A 10,900-nucleotide genomic window follows, 5' to 3' on the forward strand; every position below is an offset into this window, starting at 1 on the left:
TTCTTTTTGGCAAAGGTTGCAGGGCAGAAGCAGAGTGACATCTGGATTAGATGCATGCCTACTGAACGGTAATCCTACTGGACAAGTCAGACCAATATCAGTAGCCTCCACCCATGCTGAGTGTGCCTGACAAGTCAGAAATCATGCAGCTCCATGCTGCTGACCAAAATGCTCCTCTGCCTCTGATCCTAAGGACACATGAATCTGCTGTATCCTGAGTAAGACCATCTAGCTCAGACAGGTCCCTCCCAGTCCTTCCTGGAGACGCTGGGGATTGAACCACCATTCAATACATGTTCTCTGCCTGCATTGCCCACCAGTAATGGTATGGAGCTTCTCTCCTCTAGAACAGTGTTTTGCTGTGAGCTTCCACAGCTGTTCATTAGATGGTAATGAGCTTTTGTTAGATTATTCATAGAGATTTCTTCTCTGATCCCGCCAGAGGTACTTTGCGCACAGGTGTAGACTTCTGCGACCAAATTCCTAGCCAGATAGACAATGATGCATGAGAACAGATGCTGTGAGCAGGATTCATCAACCCAATCCAACAGCCAGGGCATGTAGACCCATCAAATAATGTACAATAGCACCAATCAGCTGTTTGGGGGAGGAGAGGGAGCTGTATTTTTCATCCGCACCAAACATCTGATCTGCCCATCATTGATTATGTGACAGGGCTATGGATATACAGCCCATCTGCTTTGGGTGCACAGTGTGTTAAAAGCCACGTGTGTGCAAGTGGTGTTATAGGCCAAGCATGGGGAGCAGGTGGCTCTGTGGTCTAAACCACTGAGCCTCTTGGGCTTGCCAATTGGAAGGTCGGTGGTTCGAATCCCTGCGACGGGGTGAGCTCCCGTTGCTCTGTCCCAGCTCCTGCCAACCTAGCAGTTCGAAAGCATACCAGTGCAAGTAGATAAATAGGTACAGCTGCAGTGGGAAGGTAAACGCTGTTTCTGTCACGGTGTCCTGTTGTGTCAGAAGTGGTTTAGTCATGCTGGCCACATGACCCAGAAAGCTGTCTGTGGACAAATGTCGGCTCCCTCGGCCTGAAAGCGAGATGAGGGCCACAACCCCAAAATGGCCTTTTGACTATACTTAACCGTCCAGGGGTCCTTTAGCTTTTACCTTTTATAGGCCAAGCAGAAATATGATATGTTAGAGAGGAGTAAACAAATGAGTTTTTTTCCCCTCTACTCCAACTCCAACACAATCTCCCAAATTGCTTCTTGGTGCATCACAGTATATTGAAGTATTGGGGTAGGTGGGGGAACCACACCACAAGACCTGTACAAATTTATCTCTTTGAAAGTAAGAAGAGCCTGCTGGATCAGGCCAATGGCCCATCTAGTCCAGCATCCTGTTCTCACAGTGGCCAACCGGATGCCTGTGGGAAACCTGCAAGGAGGACCTGAGCACAAGCACACTCTCCCCTCCTGTGGCTTCCAGCAACTGGTACAGTGGTACCTCCGGTTACATACGCTTCAGGTTACATACGCTTCAGGTTACAGACTCTGCTAACTCAGAAATAGTGCTTCAGGTTAAGAACTTTGCTTCAGGATAAGAACAGAAATTGTGCTCTGGCGGCACGGCGGCAGCAGGAGGCCCCATTAGCTAAAGTGGTGCTTCAGGTTAAGAACAGTTTCAGGTTAAGAACGGACCTCCGGAACGAATTAAGTACTTAACCCGAGGTACCACTGTACTCAGAAGCATAACTGCTTCCAACCATGAAGGCAGAGCATCATGGGTAGTAGCCTTTGATAGCCTTATCCTCCACAAATATGTCCAATCCTCATTTAAGGTAATCCAGGTTGGTGGCCATCACTGTCTCTCATGGGAGTGAATTTTTCCATAGTTTAATTGGGTGAAGAAGTGCCCTTTTTAATCTGTCCTGAATCTACCAATGTTCAGCTTCAGTGCATGTCCCTCTCTTTAGATGACCATTATTGCATGAGTTGGGTTATTTCCTTACTTTTATATGCCACCTTTCTTCCATCATGGAGCACCAGGTGGTCTCCCATCCAGGCACTCGCCAGAGTGAGACCTGCTTAGCTTCAGCAAGGTATTGGTGTCATGTGCCTTCAGTTCATATGCTGGGACGAAGAAGCTACGCTTGCCCGTTCTCATGTTATACTGGAGCAATGTAAATAAGGAAGTTGCACTTTTGCATTTCCCTATGGATGCTCTTTGGGCTAGTCATAACAAGTTCATTCCTGTGGCATCTCCACTTTCTAATAAAAGTGTTGTATTCTGACTCTATTTAAATTCAAATAGTGGGCAAGTTGCTGCAGAATGAATGGCAAAAGTTTGGTTCATTCACAAGGGATACATTGGTCTCTCTCCCCACTAGAGGGTGTTTAGAGGCCACATTTAGTATGAGTGCCCCACCCCCATCCCCTAATTTAAAAAAGAAATGTCCAAACTAAATGCTGCACCAGTTATGTAGAGCCAATTTCCCTTTTGGTAGAGAACTGGACTTCCAGAAAGATAAATGACGAAAATATGGGGGCATCAAAATAAAAAGAGACCACCTTGACTGTAAGTCTTGGAAGACCTGCTCCCTGCCTTGCAGGCCTTTTCCCACCTGGCCTGGGAGGGTGGGGCCCTGAACGATTCCAGTTGCAAAAGCTGAGGCTGCTGAAGAGGCCAGAGACCATCTTGCCTGTCTCTTAGTCCAGACTCGGGTCATTGAGCCTGAGCTTCCACAGCCGCTGCCCACCATGAACCACCATTGGCGAGACAGCAACAACAGTAGATAAGTTCTAGTATATATCTCTATTCGTCAATGATTTCCAGATAGTTTACAAAGATAAAACAAGTAAACCAACAGTAAATGCATATAGGAAAGTCTTCTAGAAGTGTTTCTGTTTTTTAATTGACACTTAATGACCTCTCTCACAAAGACCTTACGTTTCAGAATCAGTCACACTGTGATTCCTAGGAGTATCACAGTGTCTGTTGATGAAGCCTTTCTTTTTCTGAAAGCTTTATGAAACCTGACGGCATTTTCTCTTGCAGTTCAGACTGCCCATACTAATTTGGCACTCTTGAGCTGATGGGTGGTGGAGCAAGCTTAGATTCATCTTTAGGTGTCTCTGTGTAATACAGAGGCCTGTTTTGCATGCAATATGCTAAGCCAAATCATGGCAAAGAGGCACACAGGCTGGCAAATAGTGAAAAAACTGCTACTGCTGTGCTCTTCTCCTGATGTTGACATGGCACCGGGAGCTTAGCCACGGTGCGAACCTGGTCTTGTGGTCTGTTTCATTCCAAACTAACCATGTGCAGAAACCAAGGTTTGCTCCTGGCTTACAGTTTGTGGATCGATAAACCATGAGTCTGAATAATGCTAAGCTGAACCAAAAACAGTACATGAATGAAGCAATTCAAAATAGTGCAAACTGGAAAAGAGATGCAAAATGGTGCATATAAGACAGAGAGCAACATATATATCAATTGGCACTGGAGGTGCCCTTGGTGGTGCCATCACTGGGGGTTGCCCATTTTGTGTTAACCCATGACAGGGCCTTCTTCGTGGTGGTTTCCCTTTGTGAAATACATTCCCTGCTGAGGCGCACCTTTCCCACTCATTATTAACATTCAGGAGGAATTTACAAACATCCCTGTTAACACACATGTTTGATGGCTGAAAGTTACTGTCCCTGGTGACTTTGAATCTACTTGCTGCAGGCTGTAGGTTTTACGTTTTAAGATGTTATCTAAATGTTTCATATATGTTTTTGCTTTGTATTGCTTTATGACACTCTGAGGTCAATTTGTCAGGAGTTCAGCCTACACTTGAGTAGGACCCTGGCAGAGACACATGTCTGACAGACATGTTCTCTCCCTCTTGGTCGATCGTTTGGGAGCTACATAAGCTTTCTTCTGCCTGAACATCACAGCGACCGATGCCAACCGACACCGGCACACTTAGGGATTCGCAGAGTTTGTTCATCATGCGTGTGACAGACCTCAGCAACTCAGCATTTTGGCTAATCTATTTTATTTACATATAAACACACACAGAGCACTGCAACATGGCTCCCTCTCTCTCTAGCATCAGACAGCAAAGAGAAAAAGAACAAAGGACAATAGTCCCACATCACGAAACACAGTAGCACAAACATCCTGTCTCCGTCACTTCCCACTCTGTGGAGTCAAAACATACCACATCATGTGAAAGACAAAAACCCCATGACTGCAATCACAGATCAGGAATTCTAACACAATTAAGTGGTTTACCCAGCTATGCAGGCACTGTTCAGTAAACAGCAAGAGGTGGGAAGAAAGTAAATTGTGATCTACCAGGAGATCTATTGAGTGATTGCTAAAAAATAGCAGCAACAAAGAGACTCTCCCTCAAAATTATATGACTGAAATGAAGAAACCCTGGGGTAACCAACAATAGATTTTTGTGCTGTGGACTCTGTTCGGTTCTGATGTTCTAAAGTAATTCTCAGGCTTGGAAATCTTTAATTCTAAATGTCTGTAATTTGTACTCAGCTCTGGGAGATAGATCTCAAGGTTTTAGTTAAAACCAAAGTGGATCCTACACTCTTTCAAGTCTGCCCACCCCTTTTCTGTGAGCTTGGGGAAAATCAAAAGGGAACCTGGCAGTAGCCCTAAGAGAAAAGTCTGGGATTTCTTACCCCCTGAATAAGCTTTTTAGAATGAGAAAATACTCCTCATTTATACAATTGTCTTGGCAGATTCCCTGACAGTTAGTTGAATTTCTAAAAAATCAAACCAAGTGCAACAAACAGTACTCCGACAGTGCAACCCTGTATATGTCTACTCAGAAGTAAACCCCACTGAGTTCAATGGGACTTGCTTCCAGGTGTACATGCATAAGATTGCAGTATGACTCTCTCATTCTGGGTGGTGTTTAGGAATTTAGCGAAAAGAGGGAGAAACAAACAGAGAAAGAAAAGTGCAGGCCCCGCCCACCCCTAACCACACCAGCAATTCATGGAATTATTCTGGAGTTAATTCAAGGATGGGCCCCTCTCAGTTCCTTGGTCCTCTTCTGCCGGGATTTTCATGGATCGTTGCTCTTTCCACTTGACCTTTATGACAAGCATAAAATATAACCACCTCATGGCTTCTAGGCAGGGGAAGCTATCATTTCTCATTACCGTTTTCAACAAGATAGGTGGGCTGTGAGTTTCAGTGCAGTGGGATATACTGTATGCTTGGAGACCTAGTGTTTTAATGGGGAACACAGACTGCAAGTAAGATAAGTGGAGAAGGCAGTAGCTTTTCTGGGGCTCGTGGCTTACTGTTATTATTTTTGGAAGAGTATAGAGTTGGAAGGGATTCCAAGGGTCATCTAGTCCAACCCCCTGCAATGCAGGAATCTCAACTAAAGCACCCAGGACAGATGGCCATCCAGCCTCTGCTTAAAAACCTCCAAGAAGGGAGTACACTGGGGTAACTGCTCAGTTTCTTGAATTAAAAAAATAAAGAAATAAGAATTCCTTTCAACAGTAAGAAAGAAACATGGAGTGCCTTAATGAATAATTTTATTATGGCATAAACTATCATGGTCTAAAGTATACTTCACCAGATGCAGGAAATGAAATCCTCCATTGACATAAAAATGTCTACCTATTACCTACTTACTTGAACAAAAATTTTTTCTGTGATGCTTCCCCAATATTATTGCCCACAGTGAGATCTAAGACAACACTGGTCAATGGCATTTTGGGCCAATGTTGGTGGCTTTTCAAGCAGTTATGAAGGTACAGGGAAACTTTTTAATGTGAAATGTTTTATGTTTTTATATATGTTGGAAGCTGCCCAGAGTGGCTGGGGCAACCCAGTGAGATGGGCAGGGTACAAATAATAAAATTATTATTATTAACTATTATATACGTTTAATAATGTTTTAGGTCAGTGGGATGGTGCAGGGGAGGTAAGTAGGCAACATTAAGTAGGACACTAAAAGAGGAAGCAGCAGAGAGGGAAGAAGCAATTTTCCCCTGGCTTGGAGAAGAATCTGAGCTAGAGAAGAACTCACAGGCCATTCCATATTTTTATGGCCTCTCTCACCAAGCTTTAACATGTCTTCTCCCCACCCTCGAGACTGTGAATAGGTTTGACATGTGGGAAAGGCCCCCCACCTGTCACTCATCTGACATCACAGTGATGTTAGCTGACCCATTTTGGCATAGCAGTGTATCCGGGGCATCGCAAGCCCTGATGATTAGCTGGTTAATCTAGTCAGAAAGAGCACAGAAGGATTAAGCATGAAGCTAAGAAAACAGTACGCTGGAAAACTATTTTATTTCCCTGGGATGTATGGGGCGTTAGGAGAGGAGTACCTCTAATGCAGGACACATTATACTTCTTCTATGATGGCTTGTCCACCTTTGGTCCTCACCCTGTCCTCATCTCTCACCTGTGGCTCCTAGAAGCTGTCAGCATGTGACAACAGCCACAACCCGGGAACAGCTTTGACTGGCCAGCAAAACCAGGTGAGGGCAGGTGATGGTTTTCTCCTGCATGCCAAGACAGGCTACAGTGGATTGATGAGAGAAGACCAATAGTGGATCCAATGGTCAAGAAGGCGGCGTCTGCATGTGAGGTAGAGGGAAGTGAGGGGCAGGTGGGGCTTGTCAATCTGGGGAGGTAGCCCACCCAGAAGGAAAACTCTGATCCTAAACCTCTGCTGTCTTGTGAGATATCTTCAGGAGAAGAAAAGGCTAAGGGGTTAACCTTACACAAGTCTGGAATGGAGTCCCTGAATGTTGCCTTGTACACCTCCTTCCAGCAACTCCTGCAGCCAAGCTGGTGCCAAACGTATTGCTCTGCATTCCTTTGGACCACATCAGTGAGGCCAAGAGGAGGGTCTTGTCGTCTGGGCAGCCCAGGACCTCCATGCACACTGCCCAGGTTTGCGCCCTGGGGAAGTCACTTCAGTGCTGCTAATGCAGCAGTTTGACACTCCATTGTCTCTTGAGAAAGGCAGATGGCATAATAATAATAATAATAATAATAATAATAATAATAATAATAATAATAATTTATTATTTATACCCCGCCCATCTGGCTGGATTTCCCCTGCCACTCTGGGCGGCTTCCAACCAAATATTAAAACAATATAGCATCAGTTGTCTTTTAAAAGTTGTTTATTGCCTTGACATCTGATGCGAGGGCGTTCCACAGGGCAGGTGCCACTACCAAGAAGGCCCTCTGCCTGGTTCCCTGTAACCTCACTTCTCGCAGCGAGGGAACTGCAGAAGGCCCTTGGTGCTGGACCTCAGTGTCCAGGCTGGATGATGGGGGTGGAGACGCTCCTTCAGGTATACAGGACCAAGGCCATATACTTCCCTGCACCGACGTTATACTGTTCAGCATCTGTCAGAAGGGCAGCCTTTGCCAACCTCATGCTCTCCAGCTGTTTTGGACTACAACTCCCATCAGCCCCATAACAGCGAAAAAACTGGAGGGCACCAGGTTGACAAAGGCTGGTGTAAGGTGATAAAATACCTTAAGCTGGGCCTGCTTAGAAATCAGCACAGTAACTTGCTTTAGTTCACAGGGAATATGCAAATACAAAAAGGCAAAACTTTCATCTCTGCTGATTAATTCTTCCGCAGTGTGAAGAGTCCGTTTAAGGCATCTTATCTTTTGATCTACAATCCAGAATCTATCTTGCCAGGAGCCTGCAAAGTGTGTGTGCGTGTGTGTGTAGCGGGTGGAGGAGGGATCTGTCAAAACAAATTAGGGGCAGAGCAGTATTTGCTCCTTTCTTTCCTCCATTGCATGCAGGCACACTGCAGGTAGCCTTTTATCCTGGAGGCAGCGAGTGCCTTTACAAACAGGCCAGTATGATGCGACAGATTTCCTGTTAATATTTCATTATTAGACCAGGAGGCCTGTAGGAAAGCTTATAAACATGGTATTGTTGGGTAGCACAAAAGAAACCGCCATATGCCCCACTATGTATTAACAAGCATCAATCTGCATTGACTGATTTGCATGACACCACCCCATTCCTCAGAATGAAAACGGGATTACCTTATAGTGCAAACTTACATGAGTTAACTCAGAAATAAATCCCACTTATGTCATTAATTCCAGTGGGTCTACTCTGAATAAAACTTAGTTGAATGCCACTCATTGAGTTCAGGCAGGGGGCTTACTCCCAGATAATCTGTCTCGGTGAATCTGTCAATTTGGCTTCTCTGAGTTTCTCACTTTTCCCAGTCTTAAATTCAGTTCTCCATATCTTCACATTGGTCTGCAAATTCATTTAAAAAAAAAAAAGTCCTCATGAGAATTTATCAGCATGGATTGTGAACTTTTCCTAATTTGCACAGGTTTCTATGCCATTTTGCCTAATATGCTAATTTCTGTAAAGCAATTTTTCATAATATTTTTATGCATGCATTTCTGTACATGATACTTGGCTTCCCTGCAAAATTTATAAAAGCATCTATTTTGAATGATGACTGCATTCTGGTTGCGTATTTTGAGAAGTGCGAATTAAGTTGGTTTCAAAATGTGAAGTGAATCAAATGTCCTCCCCATCCCTACTCCCAGAGAAATGAGTACAGTGGTACCTCAGGTTAAATACACTTCAGGTTACAGACGCTTCAGGTTACAGACATCACTAACCCAGAAATAATACCTCGGGTTAAGAACTTTGCTTCAGGAGGGGAATAGAAATCATGCAGCGGCAGCAGGAGGCCCCATTAGCTAAAGTGGTGCTTCAAGTTAAGAACTGTTTCAGGTTAGGAACGGACCTCCAGAATGAATTAAGTTCTTAACTAGAGGTACCACTGTACAGGATTGCAGCCTCACATATTCAAAGACAGCTTTGAGATGAGAATAATGCCCAAGGCTTCTCTGCAGAAGTCAGCTGCTCTAAGAGCAAAAGCAGGCAGGTAAAAGTGAGTGAAGGAAAAGGAAAATGCTTTTTACCCACAACTTCAACAAAAAACAAACAAACAAACACTACCTTGAGCAGCTGTCAAGGTTTGCTTAGTGCTAAGGCCACTTGTCCGTCAGAGGATCTGGTTAGAGGAGCAGATACAATTTAAAAAGAATGCTAACTGCTCATGTCCATTTTGTAAAGCTGCATCCCCTCTCCCCAAGCCACACTACTTCATCCTTTGGTGTTGTTACCTTCCTGGAATGTAACTTTGAACCCTGATATTTCTTCCTTCTTCCCTGTTTGGAGGATAGAGAGAGGCCTGTGACTGTGAGCAGAAACTGTGCAAAGGTAAAAAATTCCATTTGTTGCTTCCCCTACTTTCTCCCTCGTCCCTCCCTCACCACTGGCATGTGGGACCTGAAAGTTTGTGAGAGGAAATTCCATTGCTTAGGAAAAGTTCACCCACTCCTGGTGTAGAGTATCAAATGGGAAAGGCATCTGCAACTTGAAGGCACCTGAAATGGACAGCAGGTAAAGCCTGAAATTAATTTTAGAGGCAGCTACATTCCCTCCAGTGAAGGTTTCTATCTAAAGTTGCTGAGGTGGTTTTTTCTTTGGGGGGGACACATTCAGACAAGACAACCTGCCACTCTCTCTTAGTGTTGAGTCCTACGTGGAAGTCTAGCTTGGTGTGACAGTCTATCTGTTTGCTCTCTCAGACAGCAACAATGACCTCATTTCTCAGAAGTTTAATTTTGCCCAGACTCTTCTCTTGCTAGCATTCAGACTTGTCGTCAGATGTAGGGGTGCAATGTGCAGTTTGATTAAATTGGCTGAACTTTCCAACAGTGACAATTAATTAATTAATTGTGCCTTCAATTAATCAGGCATGTTAATGGCTAATGCAAGTGCTTATAATAATTGCCAATAGATAGCGCTGAAAAGCCATTCCCCCTTTTTTCCCTTTTGAGCACTAGGCACCAGCAAATATGAAAAATGCGGAATATTACGAGGACAATGTTTTCCTTAAGCTTTGGAGGCCTGTTCTTGGAAACTTCCAAGATTAACAGCACAAACCAATGCATGCCTTCTCAAAAGTATGCCCCATTGATCTCAATGAGACTTAACTCCCAGACAAGTGTATATGGGATTGCAGCCTAAAATGCAAAAAACCCCACACTCAAACCCAGTGCAATTAAGAACATACCTTGTGGTTTACTTTGTTTTCGTCAATAAGCAATGCATCAGTGCAAGTGAAAATGTCAGAGTCAGCCATTTTAAAAAGCTTATAGGTCAGTGCCTTTGACTTATGCGCTTAGTATATGCACCCATTTAAAATATTTATCATCATTCTTACTTGGGGCTTGCAAAGCAAGTTGATCAGGAATAAAGGTGTTCCTGTAGTTGCAAGTGATCTGAAATAGTGCGAATGTGGGGGAAATGCCTCCTCTATCTTTCACTTTGTTGTTGTTGTTTAGTCATTTAGTCGTGTCCGACTCTTCATGACCCCATGGACCAGAGCACGTCAGGCACTCCTGTCTTCCACCGCCTCCCGCAGTTTGGTCAAACTCATGCTGGTAGCTTCGAGAACACTATCGAATCATCTCTTCCTCTGTCGTCCCCTTCTCCTTGTGCCCTCCATCTTTCCCAACATCAGGGTCTTTTCCAGGAAGTCTTCTCTTCTCATGAGGTGGCCAAAGTATTGGAGCCTCAGCTTCAGAATCTGTCCTTCCAGTGAGCACTCAGGGCTGATTTCCTTAAGAATGGAGACGTTTGATCTTCTTACAGTCCATTGGACTCTCAAGAGTCTCCTCCAGCACTATAATTCAAAAGCATCAATTCTTCAGCGATCAGCCTTCTTTATGGTCCAGCTTTCACTTCCATACATCACTACTGGGAAAACCATAGCTTTTACTATACGGACCTTTGTTGGCAAGGTGATGTCTCTACTTTTTAAGATGCTGTCTAGGTTTGTCATTGCTTTTCTCCCAAGAAGCAGGCGTCTTTTAATTTTGTGGCTGC

At 44.3% G+C, this 10,900-nt stretch overlaps 1 long non-coding RNA gene across 1 annotated transcript in view; it reads right to left on the reverse strand.

The window, feature by feature from the left end:
• Positions 1–10,590, reverse strand: part of LOC128414096 (uncharacterized) — a 270,502-nt gene extending 259,912 nt beyond the window's left edge. The window contains exon 1 of the long non-coding RNA XR_008330578.1: positions 10,339–10,590. This is a non-coding gene — a long non-coding RNA (uncharacterized LOC128414096). The remainder of the gene's footprint in view (positions 1–10,338) is intronic.
• Positions 10,591–10,900: the final 310 nt, after the last annotated feature.

The sequence above is a fragment of the Podarcis raffonei genome, chromosome 5 (assembly GCF_027172205.1).
Source record: "Podarcis raffonei isolate rPodRaf1 chromosome 5, rPodRaf1.pri, whole genome shotgun sequence".
NCBI lineage: Eukaryota > Metazoa > Chordata > Lepidosauria > Squamata > Lacertidae > Podarcis > Podarcis raffonei.